General features: G+C 37.3%; 1 long non-coding RNA gene across 1 annotated transcript in view; it reads right to left on the bottom strand.

Moving 5' to 3' along the window:
- Positions 1 to 19,358, bottom strand: part of LOC143709705 (uncharacterized) — a 48,349-nt gene that overhangs the window by 11,730 nt on the left and 17,261 nt on the right. Inside the window, exon 2 of the long non-coding RNA XR_013194390.1 lies at positions 7,811 to 7,935. This is a non-coding gene — a long non-coding RNA (uncharacterized LOC143709705). The remainder of the gene's footprint in view (positions 1 to 7,810; positions 7,936 to 19,358) is intronic.

The following is a 19,358-nucleotide window of genomic DNA, read 5'->3' as shown; positions in this document are numbered from 1 at the left end:
TGACCCTCGCACGACATCTGAATATGACCAATGAGTCACAGAAGGACAGTCACACCTGGAGGGTTTGTTGGTGTGTCCGGCTGTGTTGTTGAACTGTATTTTGCACTGTTAATAGGGCACACAGCGACCTGATACAACTATATCTGTAAATTAAACCTGAGGTCAAGGTGAACCGAGACCAGTCGAGCTGTCACTGCAGATTACCCCTTCCTGATGATCTAAGAAGAGTCTGAAGCTACCGGGCAACCCACTGCCAAAAATGTGTCATTAAAATCTGAAATGACCAAGCCAGATCCTCTCCTCCTCCTCCTCATGCCCTTATCTTTCAAAAGAGGTGCGGGCATTTTTCCACAGCGCTTCGAGGTAATGTGCTTATAATGGATGTAAGAATGTTGCTCTCCGCTCACGTAGACCGTGTCTATTTCTCATGAAGCCCTAATCATCAAACAGTCTACTGCCTGAATACGACCGGAGACCATTTTAACATAATGACAACAGGGAAAGTTCTGCCATAGTAAATTTTCAATCTAATTGAGATCATTTGTCTTCGATAACGTTTCAAATGAGCCTTAATGATATTGAGCAGCAGACAGTGTCACATTAAAAGCCTCTAAAACACATGTGGAGCCGTCATTAATTCTTCAATCAAAAGAGAAAAGTGCAAGGCACAACGCTTCCATTAGATTGCTACAGCATGGAAATGTCTGTCAAAGTCACGACTTTTTGATTTCTACGCATATTCACCACCAACGGGGTGAAGCTTGACGCGAGGCTTGACTTTTTTGTTGTGGTGGAAACAGTTTAATCACAGCATTTAGACTGAGTAGGGGACCGGGCGTCATACAGAGAGCTATTTGGAGAGACCAATGACCCATGGACTGCAATGAACTGTGGGAAACGCCTCCAGTCCATAGTGACACCGCATGGTTGCTGCAGCAACATGGCATGAAAGATGCTCACACACATCCATCATTCCGATGAAAGAGGCCGATCAGAGAGATGACACTAACACGCTTGTATATTGTCTTTTTTTTTTCTCATGTGGCATCGTAAACTAGACGTACATCATAAAGAATAACACATGAAAGTCGTTTCATTTATGTCTTGCTGGCGGTCTGAGAGTTAACTTCTGGCGGAGCGACAACCGTCTTCAATAAGCTGTCAATTACAGCACGGATCCCAAACTCAGTAAGCTGATGGGAGGATTAGATTTGATGTAGGTTTCTTATTACCGGAGGCCATTTTAGAGTTCTACTGTAACTTGTTAAGTCAGCAAGGACAGAAATATGTGAACACCTTTTCTCCGCTGACACCTGATTCAGTAGCGTCAGCCTTCTGATCAAAGTCACGTCAATGAACGCGCGTGAAACAGCAGGTGTGTGATGGTGACCCAGCAGGCTAAAAAGAGATCGATTGTCATGTATCTCTTTGATACTGCGTGCGTCTTAAAACTGTTGCATCAGCGTTTAACATTCGCAGCTGGTATTTCTTCTCGAGGCTACAGGCTCTGAGACTCAGCTCTGCTATTTTCTTCTTTTCTTTTGGACTTTGCAGCATTAAATGCGATTCTTCTGCTGAATGCGACTATTTTACTATTTTAAAGAGACCCAGCTTCTCACAGAACTTTCAATGATTTTCATAACAGTTCAGTCAATTAAAAATTACAGTTTTGGGTAACACGTAATTGAATTTTTGCAATTACAATTAATTTTACAGTGTCATTATTACATATGTTAAATGCAGTTACTATAGTAATAACTACAAATTATGCATAATTACATGCTACTAACCCTAATCCTAACCCTATATTAAAGGGTAACTAAACCCCTGGTCAGAGCCTGACTCCACCCACTGGCAATATTTGAAAAATGCTGGAAAAGTGGGCAGAGCCCAGCGGAGGGGGGCGTGCACCTGAGATGCATCTCTTTGTATGGAATCTGCCTACATCACAAACAACCGCTGCGTCACGAACCACCGCAACCACCAATAGGAAAATTCAACTGCAGTAGCCACCGTTCAACCTGAAGAGGGCAGCACTCAGACGTTTTTAAACCATATATTGTAGAATTAAAACACTTTAAACCCAAATGTCAAAAAAATTGCTAGAATCAATGAAAAGCCTTTATGAAGCTCCATTCTTACAGATCATTAACTAAAAAAAGTTTTTTTAGTGTTAAGTTACCCTTTAAGTACATTCAGTTACTTAATATTACTCAAACCTTAAATGTATAATTACAGTGTAACAAAGACACCTTAAAATAAAGTGTAACCCACCATATTTTAGTGTCTTTGTGTCATGTTACATTAAATAACAGTAAATTATGCAAATGAAATGCAACTAACCCTCAACCAAACACCTAATCCTACCCTAGCCCTTTAGTAAGTATATGTCGTTATTAATATTACTCAGTACTTAAATATATAATTACACTCTAACAATGGCTCTTTAAAACAAAGTATAACCAAATTTTGTCTTTTTTTTTTAAACTCACCCTCATGATGCTCTTAACCTGTAGGACAGCCAATACTATTTTTTTTTTATTTTTTTTTTACGAAAGTCGCTTCCTTCCATGGAATTACAATAGGACTAGAGCTGTAAAGAATCAAACAGGACATAAAAAGCATTATAAAGGTATGTAAAATTGGTGCAAATGCAGTATACTCCCTGGAAATATTGACATTTATTCATTTCAATTTGTTGATTACAGCAGTAGTAATGTCCGTTTTGTGATTGAAGCATTCTTCGAAGTCAAATATGTTCAATGAATCAGTTAATTTGGTTCACAAAAAAGGAATGATTTATTTACAAGTCCGACTGATCGTACTGGTTTGCAATGACATGACAACAGAATGTGTTAAAGGGACCATCAAAATAAAGTGAAACCGAAACTTTTATTTTTGAGTAAACCATTCCTTTAGCCCTCTATTGCACATAAAATGAAAGCGATTTATAGTTAAAAAAAAAGTTTTATTCTGTTTTCTTGTATAAAAAAGGAACATAACTAGAAGTGAAGGCAAAATTCAAAAAAGCTTAATAATTGGGAGGGAACCTTACCTGGACTACAAAGAAAATTAATTAATTAATTAATTAATTAAAAAAGGATTGTAGTTATTTTAACATTTTTAGTGACAAAGAGTGATGTAAAATTACTAAAAGTGTTAAAATAGAGAATAATTACATTATTTTACACATGTATATTACACTAAACATGAGCATAACTAACCAACAGAATGATACTTAAAAATACAATTCTAAAACGACTGCAGCCCTGTCTACTTCACCTCATCCATTTCGCTGTGGGACAATGTTGCTTCTAGACAACAAACACATTTAAGCTATTCCTCATAACATAAAAAGCATTTTTTGACTCAAAAGGATTTAAACGTTTACTCACCGATAAATACAAATGATAGTTTCAGAAAGAAGTTCTCTATAGTAAAGATGTGCTGTCTTCGCATGGTGCACTATGCCAGAAAAAAAAAAAAAAAACATAACAGAAAGTACAGTGACCAAGAAAAATACGACCGTAAAAAATAAAAAGGTAGTTCTTTTGTCTTTGGAGAATTTCCCAAGAATGAATCGTGCACACTGATAGCATTTTTTATTTACACGGACAATTCACTAAAGGAATTCAGGTAAACACCTGCAAATCAGGTCAGAGGTCAACCGTGATCTAGCATACTTTACTGGGGCAGTGCAGCATCACCTCACCACTGCTGGATATTCCTGCTTAGCATGCTCTTCTCCATCATTTGATGAATTGATATAGCCATGATCACTATAGAAATTCCATCTCATTTAGACAAAATTCAGTGTATTGCCTGCTTTATTGCTTGATCAAAATAAATGAAAATAAAACAAAATATATATATTTTATTTAAATGCTTGTAAATGTAGGCATCACAACCTTTTAATGCACAGTACGAATAACAGATGCGACTATTTCCCTATAGCTAGAGAGAACCAACTTTTCACAGATGCTTTTCATATAATAGTTCACTCAAAAGGAAAATTTTATTATTTGTTACTCACCATCATGTCATTCCTAACCCATAATCCAGTCTCCATGGAAAACAAAACAATAAATTCTGAAGAAGGTACTCTTTTACAAATCATTTTACGGAGATAGCTCCTTTACAAGCAAAGGGACTGGAGTTGTCAAGAATCAAAATTGCATGGACATAAAAGCACCATAAAAGTATGATAAATTTGGGCCAAATAGCTTGTGCACTATGACAAATTTATTTGAAAGATCACATATAACAGCTTTATTAAATTATATCATAGTGATTTGACAAAATAAAATGGTCATATTTTACTGGCACTCAAATTGTTCCAAACCTGTATGATTTTTTTTTCTTCTGTTGAACACACAAAAAAGATATTTTGAAGAATATCGGTAATAAAACAGGTTGTGGGGCACCATTGACTTACATAGTATGAAAAAAAAGAAAAAAAGACTATGGAAGTCAATGGTGCCCATCAACTGTTTGGTTACAAACATTCTTCAGAACATCTTTCTTTAGACAGGTTTGGAACAACTTGATGGTGACTATCCCTTTAAGTTAAGTGTAAACGAATATGGTAAATGAGCATGCACAATTAAACATCCAATAAATAAATAAATGAATAAATAAAACTCTAATATTGGTTAAAAATCAATATATTGTGCATACCTATTTCTTTGAGGGCATCATGTAATTGCATAGTAAAGTTTTTTTTCTGTTTTTTTTACCCATACACTTTGAAAAAATAAGGTTCTAAAAGGGTGAAGAACCATAGAAGAACAATTTTGGGTCCCACAAATAACTTTTCAATAATCTCAAAAACCTTTTACCACAAAAAAAATAAATAAACTTTTGTGGAATGCAAAAGTTCCACGGATGTTAAAATCTTCTTCACGGAACCATCGCTGCCAATAAAAAACTTTATTTTTAAGAGTGTATACAACATTGATCAAATGCTCCATACAAAAATACGGTTGTTGAATGGGTTTAGTGAAATATTAATAACATATCTAACCACTTGTAGATGCACAATGACTTGGGAGGCAAAGGGCAGATTATTGATCATTAATGCACGTCTTATTTGATGTGCCACGACAGGTTAAAAAGGGTCTCTTCATAAGACATGAGAGAGAAAAAAAGAGCGAAGACAGCAAGGAAAAGATTAAAGAAAAGGACTCTGAAGTTTTACAGGGTCGTGCCACAGGCAGTAAACAGGTACTCTAGAGCGAGCTCAAGGGGGCATGATGAGTGGAACACAGCCCAGATGTACAATTAATCATTTGAGTCATGTGGCCCGATGTCCCGCAGGATGTACTCATTGCTTTTTAAAATCCATCTTAAAAAGCAGCCCAGCTCTCCAGAGACTTCGAGGGTAATAGTCAGGTAGGGGCTCTAGAGGTGTTTGCCTATGACGATAGAAGCCTAACAAGCTGCGTGGGGCACTGGAGGTTATGGGATTCTGAACCAATTTGGGATAAGAGCTTGGTGGATTTGCAGACACTCAGAAAGGTCTAATGGTTATATATTTATAAATAACAGCAATATATGTTTTCATCCCTGCACTTAGTAGCGGTTTTGTTGTGGGTAGCGGTAAGAGTTGTCGGCTCATAAGTGATACGTTCTAAAGCCATGTAAAATAAAACTAAACGTGATATATCTTCTTAAAGACATACTGCCGTGGGAGAGGCACGATCTAACTATATCATATCATGGGCATTATTGAATGCCACTCTTTAAATGTAATTTACTCCATAAAAGTCCATAAATCTAATTTACAGAAAACTTGCCAATTACTCCACGAAAGAAGGCACTTACAGGGAGTCGGTGCAAATGCTTTCTGATAAAGCACTTAGCATCTCCATAAAACCGCTTGCCAATGAGAAAAAGCCCTGATACTTTACCTGACTGAGCTCATAAAAAGATTTTATATTTGGCACTTTGGTAGATTTGCGAGGCCTCGTGGACCTTGACTCGAGCTACTAGCGAGGACTTCCTGACCTGGAAGACAACATATCTAAAAAAAAAAAAACCACACGCTCTTTCAAGCCCTTGAAAAGAGCACAACACAACCCCCAACCTTGGCATCGCTCAGTTACTGCTAGTCTTGCTCACACACACCACTTATAATGTCATCGCAAGCTTCATTACACAAACATCGGCAAAGAATGAGCCACATAAGCATCAAAACAGCATTTTAAGCGACAGCCATGACCTCATTCGGCACTGCGGAATGACTCTGAAGCATTTAAAACGGAGCTGCACGCCCCACTATATTGTAATGCCCATTTCAGACAAAATTCAGAAGAGAAGTGTTAATGGTTACACAATTTTTGCATATTTTGGCTCCATCTGGGTGATTTTCTTGGGGGAAAACTGTAATTGCCATTCTTGAATGCGGGTTGCCCGCCTCTTTTGAGCGGCAGTAATATGCATCCATCATATCTCCCGTGATTATGGGAGCTGCAGATGCCAGTCATGTCATTTCCAGCTTAATGCTGATGGCATGGTCTTCTCCCGCCGTCAATGTGTCATTTGGGAGGTTTAGGAAGGAGAAGACGAGCAGGAGAGAAGTGGTGAGGGCTGATTTAGATAATTGCTGTTTCAGTTGCCAAACTGAAGGCTTGTATTAAGTGTCCTACCCAAACGCAAGGGTACGAACAGCAGAAGGTAAATAGCTTTGAGATTACCAGCTTGTTTTTATTTTGACACACCTCTACGGGTTTGAATGAATGACAGATTGTACTCTAAGGCGATAGCTACATAAATTAAACAACACTGTTTAGTGAAAGCATTCACGCAGTCTTCCAGAGGTGTCTTGTGCATCATAGTGAACATGCTGGAGTAAGTGCTTTTAGACTAGCAAACATGTCAACGAAATGACAACGGAACTAAAGTCCAGTTTGTATATGGTCTGTATCATGATATCTATACCCCTTTCATTAAGAACACAACAATCGTGTTGTTTAATTCCATGGCACCATCTAGTGGTTAATGGTCCGTTTGTCCTGTGTCTTTCACATAGGCATGGTCTATTTTTGTATTTTTACTAAGTAAAAATGCTTAATTATTAGGCAGTTTGAAACTTCACCCAGTTAAGAAAGGTCATTCTTTTTTAATGTCATTTATTTACAAATATTTTATTTATAAATGTATTATTATTCACATCATATATCACATCATATAGAGATAAATAATTACATCAGAAATTAAGTTAATTATTACACCCAAAATGTAAATTTATATTACAGCTCAGACTATTGCTACACAATATTGTAACACTGATATTAACATATTTCTTTAGAAATATTTACAATAAAAAATGTAATAAAATAATAAATGTGTGTGAATTTGTAAAGAGAAACTTATATGTACAACATTTTTTTTTTCATATATAGCTGTTTTTTAATATATATATATATATATATATATATATATATATATATATATATATATATATATATATATATATATATATATATATTTAATATAACAGCTATATATATAACATCTTCTTATATATATTGCTAACATCTTCTCTGTAGCAATACTGCCAATGTTGAAGTCTGTGATTGCTTAACATTTCACGTTTTACACTATTTTCACCCTCCAAACTAATCTGCATATATTTTCGTTGAATCTTTTTAGGGAACAAATATCACATTGAAATACTAGACCTACATTTTAACGCACAACAGATTTGGGCGTCCTTGACTTCTTATGCTGAGTTCAGCAGTTACTTGGTGCCATCTTGAGGTGAAATTCTGTATGGTGTGCAAACAATGCCACACGTTACCAAGGTCACCTGAACATCTGCCGCCACGTGAGAATGCCATGAGCATGATGAAATATCTATGAAACATGATTACTGCATCTTGGCCTGTAGTATGACACCTCTGTTGTTCACGGTCATTTTGGAAAGTCAATCATCTAAATAAAAAAAGAAGAAGAAAAAAATAGATGATTTAGTTAATTAAAAAAAAAAAATTCAACTGCACCTGCGTTAAGATTATGTAAAAAACATTTCTGTTATATATGACTTAAGTGTAGGTGATAATAGAAGTTCTCAGAAACTCTGTCACTGAATTCACATTTCTGTGCTTGCTTCAAGCCACAGAAGAGAGGTCTTATGTGACTTGTGTTCCTCATCTTTGTCAAGAATGGAATCCTGTGATGGCACTATTAAAATTGGGAAAATATATATATAAAGATGGATGACCTAGAAGACAACAAAACGTCACCAAAACAATCATATTAACAATTTGACATTTAAACAAAATAAATCTGTCAAAACCCCTGGAAATGATTTTGAGGTTGTGGTAATATACTTTTATATTTAAATGTCATTTAAAATGCCTGTTTAAAAAAAGAAAAAAACAAAACAAAAAAACTCTTTTAACTTTCCCGCGGAACCCACTGATGCATTACCGATAAATTAATGCTCTTAAATAATGTAGTTCGATTAATGGGTTTAAATAATTTAGTTTGATGTACCAGAGTCACCATTCACCTACACAAGTCCCAATGTCCTACACCTTTTTTTGCAGCCCGGGATGTTGGTTGTCTTTAAAGACCCTCCAACATGTGCAAATACCAATACTCTGTAATGTTCCATAAAGGGTTTTATTGGCATTGATGGTTCCATGAAGAAACTTTAGGTTCATGGGACATTTTCATTTCACTAAAAGGTTATTTGCTGCAAAAATCCCTTTTTGGGACCCTCACTTCTAAGAGTGTAGTCAGTAAAATGAATTTGTTTTGTTTACAGACCAATAAGTAATTAATAACATCACTCACATAATTTGCCAATGCAATTCACCAATTAAACAGATTTATATTATTAAATGCACAATAAATAAATACAATAACGTAATAAATATATTTATATTTGTCATGAAGCAACTTACACAGACACTCAGAAATGTAAGTGGCTGCTGGCAAAAAAAATACTAAAATTAAAAAGATCAATTAAATCCTTATAAAGCAGCCATTTAGACCTACGGATGACTAGAACCGCAGCCTTGATGAGAATGAATTTGGGTTTCTCCTTGACCTAGAAAGCGGGTCTCTCATTTCATCAAGTGCCTCAATAGATTTGTGCCCAACCATTCATGAATATTGCGCTGCAATCTTTCAACTTGAAAGGTTCAGAGGGCCATGGCCATGGGTTATGACAGTCTTTTATCTTGACGGATCGAGGTTGAAGAGAAATTATGGTTTCTGCAAGGTGCCAAAAGCTGGTTCTTCTGCCGTAACTAGCCAGGGTTTTATGCTTTGCCTTCTCAGAAGAATTTTGGGAATTTAAATGAATAAATCTGCAATTATTATGCCTCTCTTTGGGAAGGTTAAAATGGATTACTCTTAATTATTAATTTGTCATTCAGCTGACACTTTCATCCAAAGCAACTTGTAGTAATCTTATTACAGGGACAAATCCTCCTGGAGTATCCTGGGGTTAAATGTCTCGCTCAAGGACACATTGGATTGGCTCCTGCTGATTGAACGTACAACCATGAACTTACAAGACTTTCAGGATATTCCACCACTGGATAGGTGTTTTGCGAATGTAATATTCACAACATGGAGGAAATAAAGAACAACACAATACAGAGGGGGAAAAGAAACCACACACACACTACATTTACTAGTAAATACACTAACAGTTGGATTTAAACAGTATAAATATTATTATTATTTTTTTTAAAGAAATACATACTTTTATTCAGGAAAGAGGTATTAAATAAATTACAAAGTGACAGTAAATACATGTATATAATATTATAAAGTACTTCTTTTAAACGTTCAATTCATCAAATAATCCCCTTTAGACATCCTTTTGACTGGAAGTAACGTTGCACCTACATGTCAACTAACTCGCATTAAAGTATTAATAGAGTATTAGTAGACTGTTAAGGGTAGGGTATGCAGAATAAGTTGCAAAGTTACTTATAATCAGTAGAATGTCTGTTGGGGGAACATCGAAATAAAGTGTTAACAGATATTAAGCAGACAGTCTACTTATACTCTAATGAGAGTTACAGTAGTTGACATGTAGGTGCAACGTTACTTATAGTCTACAGAATGTCTAAAGGTGACTCTACTGAAACACTGTATCATGGTTTCCACAAAAAAATATTAAGCAGCACAACTATTTTTTACATTGATAATGTTACACGGGCACAAAGTCAGTAATGGCTGCTGATAAATAACACTTTATTTCGATAGTCCACTTTAGACATTCTACTAACTATAAGTAACTTTGCAGCTACATGTCAACTAACTGTCATTAGAGTATTAGTAGACTGTCTGCTTAATATCTGCTAACACTTTATTTTGTTGGTCCCCCAACAGACATTCTACTGACTATAGTAACTTAGCAACTACAAGTCAACTTGTTCTCCTAATCCGAACCCTAACACCTAAACCTAACCTAACAGTCTACTGACAGTCTACAACAGTCTACTAATACTCTAATGACAGTTAGTTGACATGTAGTTGAAAAGTTACTTTTAGTTAGTAGAATCTCTAAAGTGACTATCGAAATAAAGTGTAACCTAAATGGGTCATCCATAGGAATAAATTACATTATAAAATATATTAAAGTAATAAAGTTATTTTAAATTGTTTTATAAAATTAATTTTTACTCTTACTTGTTGAGCATAAGAGATTTCTTAAAAAAAAAAAAAAAATCAATGCCAAAATTTTGCAAGGTAGTGTTTGTTTTGAATACTTGGTCAGAATGGTCATCACATGTCACTTCATTTGAGGTCATGCTGGAAATCCCAATTAATGCTTCCTTCACATGCTATACCGGATTTTTCATAAATATGAGTTTCCTAGTTAAAAATTGGACACGAATGCCCTCTCAAGTTGTATTTACCACTGCACCGTAAAAATAAGTTGCTGCCTTACCTTTTTAAGTCCAATCAACTTAGATGTTTAAGTCTTTTCAACTTAAAGTACATTAAACTGACTTAAAAAAATTAAAATTGCTTAACTTTTAAGCAATTAAAAGACCCCTAAGCCTTAAGTGCTATTTGGGACGAGAGCAGAGTGCACTCGCATGCGCATGCGCGTGCGGTTTGTGTTTGTGTTTGGAGCTCCGTCGAATTGATTCATTAATCCTTGCTTTTCTTCTTTTCAACTAATTTATAAACAAGCACTTTCTATTTTTATATCATGGGAACTTATCCTCGCTACTATTCCTTATAAAAAACAATCGGATTACTTTGATATCGCTACTTAGATCCAACTTTGCGAATCTCGGCTACTAGCCTTTAGTCCGCTAGCATTTCACGCGTGGCCTCGCGCCTACCGACCGTCTTATTTTACACCCGTTTCACTGAAAGGATACAGGTTATATCCAGCATTTCACTCCTAAATTAGTAGTGATATTGGTAGTATCACTACTAATTTACTGTTCATCTGTTATAATGGCGAACATATCGGATGTGTGTCTAACGTTACCTCTGAGTGCAGGTGAGGACACATTCGAGCTGATTTCGGTACGATTGGAGCTGGAATCGGTGGAGAAACAGATCCGTGGTCTGCTGGAGAAACAAGCCGAGCTGCGGGATCGGCGATCAGCGCTTGAAACGTCACGCGCCGATGCTCATAAGTCAGTGGTTAGTAACTTTTTGACTCCGACTTCGTCTACTCCGTGCGTTTCTCTGCCCAGGAGGACGCGATCATCTCTGGCATCATTCACTCCGGCACCGACACAACACCATGGACCCTGGGTGATCCCACAGCGAAAGACACGAGCCAGGACCAGAGCAAGAACCTCTCCGCCCCTCCCGGTCTTCGAGATCTCCACCCGGAACCGCTTCTCCCCCCTTCGCGAGTCGGAACGCGACGACGCCGTGATCATCGGCAGTTCCATGGTCCGTCATGTCCGCGCTACCTCAGGTAAGGGTACGGTGCGCACTCACTGCTTTCCTGGTGCTCGTGTTCTTGATATCGCCGCACAGGTTCCCGAGATCCTGAACGGTGACGAGCGCGTCGGAGCAGTAGTGCTGCACACGGGAGTAAACGACATCAGGCTGCGGCAGACGGAGGTTCTGAAGAAGGACTACAAGAGCCTGATCGAGACGGTACGCAGCACAGCGCCTGAGGCAACGATCATCGTGTCTGGACCGCTTCCCACGTACCGACAAGGACAGGAAAGGTTCAGTAGATTATTTGCACTAAATGAATGGTTAATGTCATGGTGTAATGAACAGAAACTGCTCTTTGTAAATAATTGGAATCTGTTCTGGGAGCGACCTAGGCTCTACCGTGCTGATGGCCTGCACCCCAGCAGAATCGGAGCGGCGGTTCTGTCGGACAACATCTCCAAGACGTTACACACCATATGACTAGAAAATCAAAGTCCAAATCACAGTCTTTGCTGTGCCAAATTAATTGAAATAAGTAGTGTAGAACATTATATAGAAACTGTGTCTATTCCTCGTTTAGTGAGGCCATATAATAAATCTACTGTAGGATCTAGGGAAAATCTTATTGTAATTAAACCTGAAAATCTAAATATCAGTGAACAAAAACAATTTCTAAAACTAGGTCTTCTAAACATTAGATCGCTCACACCTAAGGCGGTTATTGTAAATGAAATGGTCACAGATAATAGCTTCGATGTACTTTGCCTTACTGAAACCTGGCTTAAACCAAATGATTACTTCGGTCTAAATGAGTCCACTCCACCAGGATACTGTTATAAGCATGAGCCCCGTCTGATCGGTCGTGGCGGTGGTGTTGCAACAATCTATAGAGATATTCTTAATGTTATTCAGGAAACAGGTCACAGGTTTAATTCATTTGAAGTACTTGTACTAAATATTACGCTCTTAGATGTAAGAAAGAAATCCCTATTATCTCTAGCCTTGGCTACTGTATATAGACCTCCAGGGCCCTATGCTGATTTCCTAAAAGAGTTTGCAGAGTTTCTCTCAGATCTATTGGTCAATACCGATAAAGCAATAATTGTTGGAGATTTTAACATACACGTAGATAACACAAATGATGCGTTAGGGACTGCGTTTACAGATTTATTAAACTCTTTTGGGGTCAAGCAAAACGTCAGTGGTCCCACTCCCCGTCTAAATCATACACTAGACTTAATTATATCATATGGAACCAATCCAACTGATATAGATATTATACCGCAAAGTGACGATCTCACTGATCATCACATGGTAACTTGTATAATACGTACTGCTGAAATTTGTCATGTTGCGCCACGTTATCGACCAGGCAGAACAATCGTTCCAACCACTATAGATAGATTCTTAAATAGCTTACCTGATCTATCTCAGCTGCTCAGTGAACCCAAACAAACAGATGAACTAGAGGAAATGACTAGCAGTTTGAGCACCATTTTCTCTAGTACATTAGATATTGTTGCACCAATTAGATTAAAAAAGGTTAGAGAGAAAACTAAAGCACCTTGGTACAACAGTGCTACGCATGTTATCAAGAGAGAAACTCGTAACTTAGAGCGTAAATGGAAACAAACTAATTTAGAGGTCTTTAGATTCGCGTGGAAAGACAGTATGTTACGTTATAAAAAGGCTCTAAAAGCAGCCAGGGCTGAGCATCTCCACAAACTAATAGAAAATAACCAAAATAATCCAAGGTTTTTATTTAACACCGTGGCTAGACTAACAAATATACAGACATCACCAGAGCAAAATATTCCGTTACAGTATAGTAGTAATGATTTTATGAACTACTTTAATGAGAAAATAGAAAGCATCCGTAACACAATTGTAAATGTACACTCTTTTATGGTGTCTTATGATTCAGCCTCAATTATCGCCCCTCTGGAACAACTACACCGCTTTACAACTATAGGACAGGAAGAGCTAAATAAACTTATCATTGCATCGAAACCAACAACATGTTTATTAGATCCAATACCCACTAAACTACTGAAAGAAGTGTTACCTGTAGTGGAAGAGCCTCTTCTCAATATTATTAACTCGTCTTTATTTTTAGGTCATGTTCCAAGAATATTCAAGCTGGCAGTAATAAAACCTCTCATTAAGAAACCGCAATTAGACCCAAATAACTTAGCAAATTACAGACCCATTTCAAATCTTCCATTTATGTCTAAAATACTAGAAAAAATTGTGTCCGCTCAATTGTGCTCTTTCTTGCAAGAAAATGAGATATATGAAAAATTCCAGTCGGGATTCAGACCGCATCATAGCACAGAAACTGCGCTAGTTAAAATTACAAATGATTTACTTTTAGCTTCTGACCAAGGCTGTATCTCAATACTAGTTCTACTCGATCTAAGCGCTGCGTTCGACACTATCGATCATAAAATACTCCTGGATCGACTACAAAACTACACTGGTGTTCAGGGACAGGCATTAAGCTGGTTTAGATCGTACTTATCAGACCGTTATCATTTTGTCTGTTTAAATGGGGAAAAATCAAAGATAACGTCAGTAGACTATGGAGTGCCGCAAGGATCCGTGTTAGGCCCTCTGCTATTCTCAATATATATGCTGCCACTTGGTAATATTATAAGAAAACATGCAATTAATTTCCACTGTTATGCTGATGACACTCAATTATATAATTCATCACGGCCAGATGAAAACACTAACTTATCAAATTTGACAGAGTGTCTCAAAGATATAAAATGCTGGATGACACGTAATTTCCTGCTACTAAATTCAGATAAAACGGAGGTATTACTTATTGGTCCAAAAAACTACCCACAAACTCACTTACAATACAACTTTAATATAGAAGGATGTCCAGTTACTTTATCCACTACAGTAAAAGACCTGGGTGTTATACTAGACCGCAACTTGTCTTTCGAAAATCATATTTCATATGTTACAAGAACAGCCTTTTTCCACCTTAGAAACATTACAAAGCTACGTAACATGCTATCTGTTTCTGATACAGAAAAGTTAGTTCATGCATTTATGACCTCGAGACTAGATTATTGTAATGCTATATTAGCTGGCTGTCCTGCATCCTCAATAAACAAGCTACAGTTAGTGCAAAATGCAGCTGCTAGAGTTCTTACTAGGTCAAGAAAATATGATCATATAACACCAATTTTATCATCTCTACACTGGTTACCTATTAAGTTCCGTATCAATTACAAAGTACTATTACTGACCTATAAAGCCCTAAATGGTTTAGCTCCTGTGTATTTAATGGACCTTCTATCGCCCTACAATCCATCACGTTCTTTAAGATCACTAAATTCGAGGCTTCTGGTCATTCCTAGGATATCTAAGTCCACTAAAGGAGGAAGGGCGTTCTCACATTTAGCTCCAAAACTCTGGAATAGCCTTCCTGATATTGTTCGAAGCTCTGACTCGCTGTCCCAGTTTAAAACTAGATTAAAGACGCATCTCTTTAGCCAAGCATTTACATAATGCTTACCTTTTATACCACTGCTGAATCAGATCAAATGCATTTAATATTATAAAACTTGAGGAGTCTGTAGGTTATTTGTATAAGTTGCATAGTATTTACAGTCATTACGTTCCTGTGTATATTGCGTGAATGACGGGTGGTTGGGTAGATATTGTGTTTTGCGGTAGTTGGTATGCCATACGGAACCGTTGCCACTGAACCTGCATTAACGACGACAGTGGGGCTCGACAGCCTTAGTCAAACGGGTCGGCGCGTATGGTTGGGTTGCGGAGAGATTGTGAGATTGTGGTTGGGTCTCAGCAGCAGGAGGGATGTAGAGGTCAGTAAGCAGGGCTGAGTTGAGTGGGGGACGGAGGGGGGCCACTCTGGGACGCAAGAATCACTGTCTTCATGTTTTTTATCATTTACGCCCGTGTTATGGAAATCATTATGAACAGCAGCTACGCTAATTATTTTCCCCTTTTTGCTTTTCTGCTGTTATCTCGGGACGCGAGTCCCGAGAAAAACGGCGTTCGTCAGCTCCAGTTTGTATCCAGCCTTTCACAGAGACTTCAGATACGCCAATCACAAAGCCTGTGAAGAGACGACTCAACACCGGCGATATGGACCCTCTATGGTGGACGGCACTGATCCTCAACAACTCGTCTCAACACCGGCGTGATTACTTGGACTTCCAAAAGATGGAAATGGATAAATATTCTAAATGTTCCGATCCAATCTGACTTGTAATGCTGCCCGAATCATAAATCATGCACTGTTCCTTCGTTGGCCAGAGGAGAACTGGCCCTCCGACTGAGTCTGGTTTCTCCCAAGGTTTTTTTCTCCATTCTGTCACCTGATGGAGTTTTGGTTCCTTGCCACTGTTGCCTTGGCTTTTGGCTTGCTTAGTTGGGGACATTTAATATTCAATAATATTATTGATCTGCCTTGCTTAAGGTGGACGTTGACTCAATTTTCTTTTAGAAACAAACTCTGTTATATTATTTTCATGTTATCACTGTGAAGCTGCTTTGATACAATCTGTATTGTAAAAAGCGCTATATAAATAAAGGTGACTTGACTTGACTTGACTTAACTTAAGGTGATGAGTTAAAGCAAATAAAATATATGTCATAACTGGAAGCCCAGGGATAATTTTGATACCCAATTTGCCCAGTTGGGCGTGCCATAAACATTAAACATTGCGGAGGGGAGAACGATTACTGCTGTGACTACATAGTTTCTTCATTAGTTTTTTTTTTCTACAACAGCTACATCACCTTGTCTTGTCATTAAAGTAGTGCATATTTACATATATGAATAATCATTTAAAGCATGTTGTATGTTATATACGCAGCGAAAAGTAGCCTGTACTTGACCGAAATTCAGAATTGATCTAGATAGCACGGCTGATGTTTATATGGTTGTCAATGAATTGGACGCTAAATATAATTTTGGCTTTAATAAGATTTTCCAAATTAATATGCAAGAATAAACCTGGTGTCCTCCATGATTCCAGTTCTGTCCGACAACAGAACACTTTAATGTGACAAACTTGTAATCAGGACTTCAGACTACTGCTATTCTGCTAAACAAAGGCAAAGTGACTAGATATTTGAGGTATCTCAGACTATGACAGATGGGTTTGGCTCAACTATGCTCAAAGTATGACAAAATTAAATGAATGATAAAAACAGACATTTTCTCAGTTGCAGTGTTGGTGCCGCTCTTTAAAAGACTAATCCTTGTTCTGGAAAAAGCTCTATCACTGAAATCCCTGCAAAACTGTTGAAACTACAGGGTGTGTTTGAACCCCCCTGTCATTTCAAAGGAAATAGAAGAGCACCTTCTCCCAGGAGCCTCAAAGCTTCCTAGCTTGAAGAAAATCTCTAGGGGGGCATCAGGGTCACAACAACACAAGAGGATTTATATTCTATATTTGTGCATCTATACTTTTTTTTAGGATAACGTCATTCCACCTGACACCAATGCCCTAAAAGTCACCTGAGATACTTGGCAGGGTCACAACTTTTAAACAGACGTTCTTTCACTGTAAATGTAAATATGTTTTCCTCCAAATTAATACAATGTTGCTATATATTAATATTAAAAAAATGCACTCAGGTTCCTATATATTTAGACCTTAAAAAAAATATATTTTTGGCCCTGAAAATGACTGTTTAATCCCATATAATCCCATATTTGAAGTCCCTCATATGCATATCTCTATAATGAACAAAAAGCATAGGCTACAACTAGCAGTTCATGAAGTGAATTAGATGTTGATTCAACGGCTCTTACTGAGTTCAGTAAGAATTCCTCAGATTGAGTCCAAGAGGTAGTTTGAGAGTCTTTTCAAAAGATTAATTAAGAGATCGATAAAAATGTTCCCTTAACATTATTTTGTCGATTCTTATCCATCACATTCAGTATGACACTGTAGAATTAAGTTGCGTAGGAAACACTGAGCAAGTAACAATAAACATGCGTGAAGACCATTACCTTTTGTCACGACCCTGGTAAAGGAAGAGCTAAAGGACAAATGCACTGAGAAAAAATTGTGTAGAAACAATTTTCACTCAGAAATTTCTATTAAATTCATAATAAAATTATTAACCAGCCAGCATTTTGGAAAAAAATTGCTAGCCAGTGCCCGCATTTTTGATAATTTTGATAAAGTTTCATGGCCCCTAGACTATTTTGTTGTTGGAATATCTGAACATGTAATATATCAAAAGATGAGACCCTCTGCTTTTAAACAACAACAACAACAACAACAACAACAACAACAACAACAACATTTTAGATGAATGCATTTTCTTTTTTTAAATCAACATTTGATTGTGGGAAAGTTTCATAAAAAGTACCATTTTGAGCAAAAAGCTGAGAAAATCACATATTTGTCAAAGACTATGTCCGGATTCAGAACAATGATCAAAACACAGATGGAGTAGATTAGGTCCATCAACACCCCCAATGCTTCACAGTCATATAGCTCTAGCCTGGTCCCACCAGACTCTCGTACATTTCAATTCATTTGTACATAAGAGTCTGGCACTGCTCCATTGACAAGCGTTAACTTCCTTGTAGGCGGGTACTCTATTGAAGTCTAAAACCATTGGATCTGCCCAGAGTCACTCTGAATCTACCATAACCAATCCCTACGTTTGGTTGTGACGTATGCCTAGCGATCGCCTTAGCCAACTCATTCACCACTAACGGAACGAGCTGGAAAATCAAACTTTTCCCGAACCCTGACATCATGGCCACCAACAAAACTAAGCAAAGATTGATCTAGCTCCGGCTTCAAGTTCTTGATATTCGGCAGCGTTGCCACAACGGCCCGAATGGCTTCGCTCGCATCTTTCTCCGCTGCCATTACTGAACTACAACTCAAAATAACACACAACATCAATGCCATTGTAAAAAATTGATCGGAGAAAACCAAAGACGACAGCACAATCCCAGACTAGTACTGAAGGAAAATGAAAATTGAGCAGAAGTATATAGGAGGGCAGAGGCAGGCTCAGGGTTCCTGCACACTTTTTTAAAGTCAAATTTAAGGCTTTAAGACCTTTTTAAGACCTGAAGAAATCAAAATAAATACCGTATATTAGGGGTGTGCAATATTGACAAAAAATATATCTCGATATTTTAAACGTTTTGTTGACAATAATTAGATGATATTTTACTGATTGTGTTTTTGTGCTGGTGCCATGGCTGGTTTAGGCCTGTTGTTGACAGCAGACTCATGAAGATATTCAAATGTTTCATATTCTATGCAGTGGTCAGTTCACAGTAGTGACAGAAATGATTAATTAATGTGCAATATTTGCCACCTTAAATTGATTACCAGGGGCATTTTCACCTATATATGGACATTTTTTCTAAACTTATTTAGAGTTATGCATCACCTTTTATGTCAAATACTAACATTCAAATTATTCAAATTAAATTATACAGTAATTAT

The sequence above is a fragment of the Siphateles boraxobius genome, unplaced genomic scaffold, assembly GCF_051911475.1.
Source record: "Siphateles boraxobius isolate OS27281-9 unplaced genomic scaffold, OSU_SipBor_1 46, whole genome shotgun sequence".
In the NCBI taxonomy this organism is placed as follows: domain Eukaryota; kingdom Metazoa; phylum Chordata; class Actinopteri; order Cypriniformes; family Leuciscidae; genus Siphateles; species Siphateles boraxobius.
This window is presented reverse-complemented; position numbering and strand designations above follow the sequence as displayed.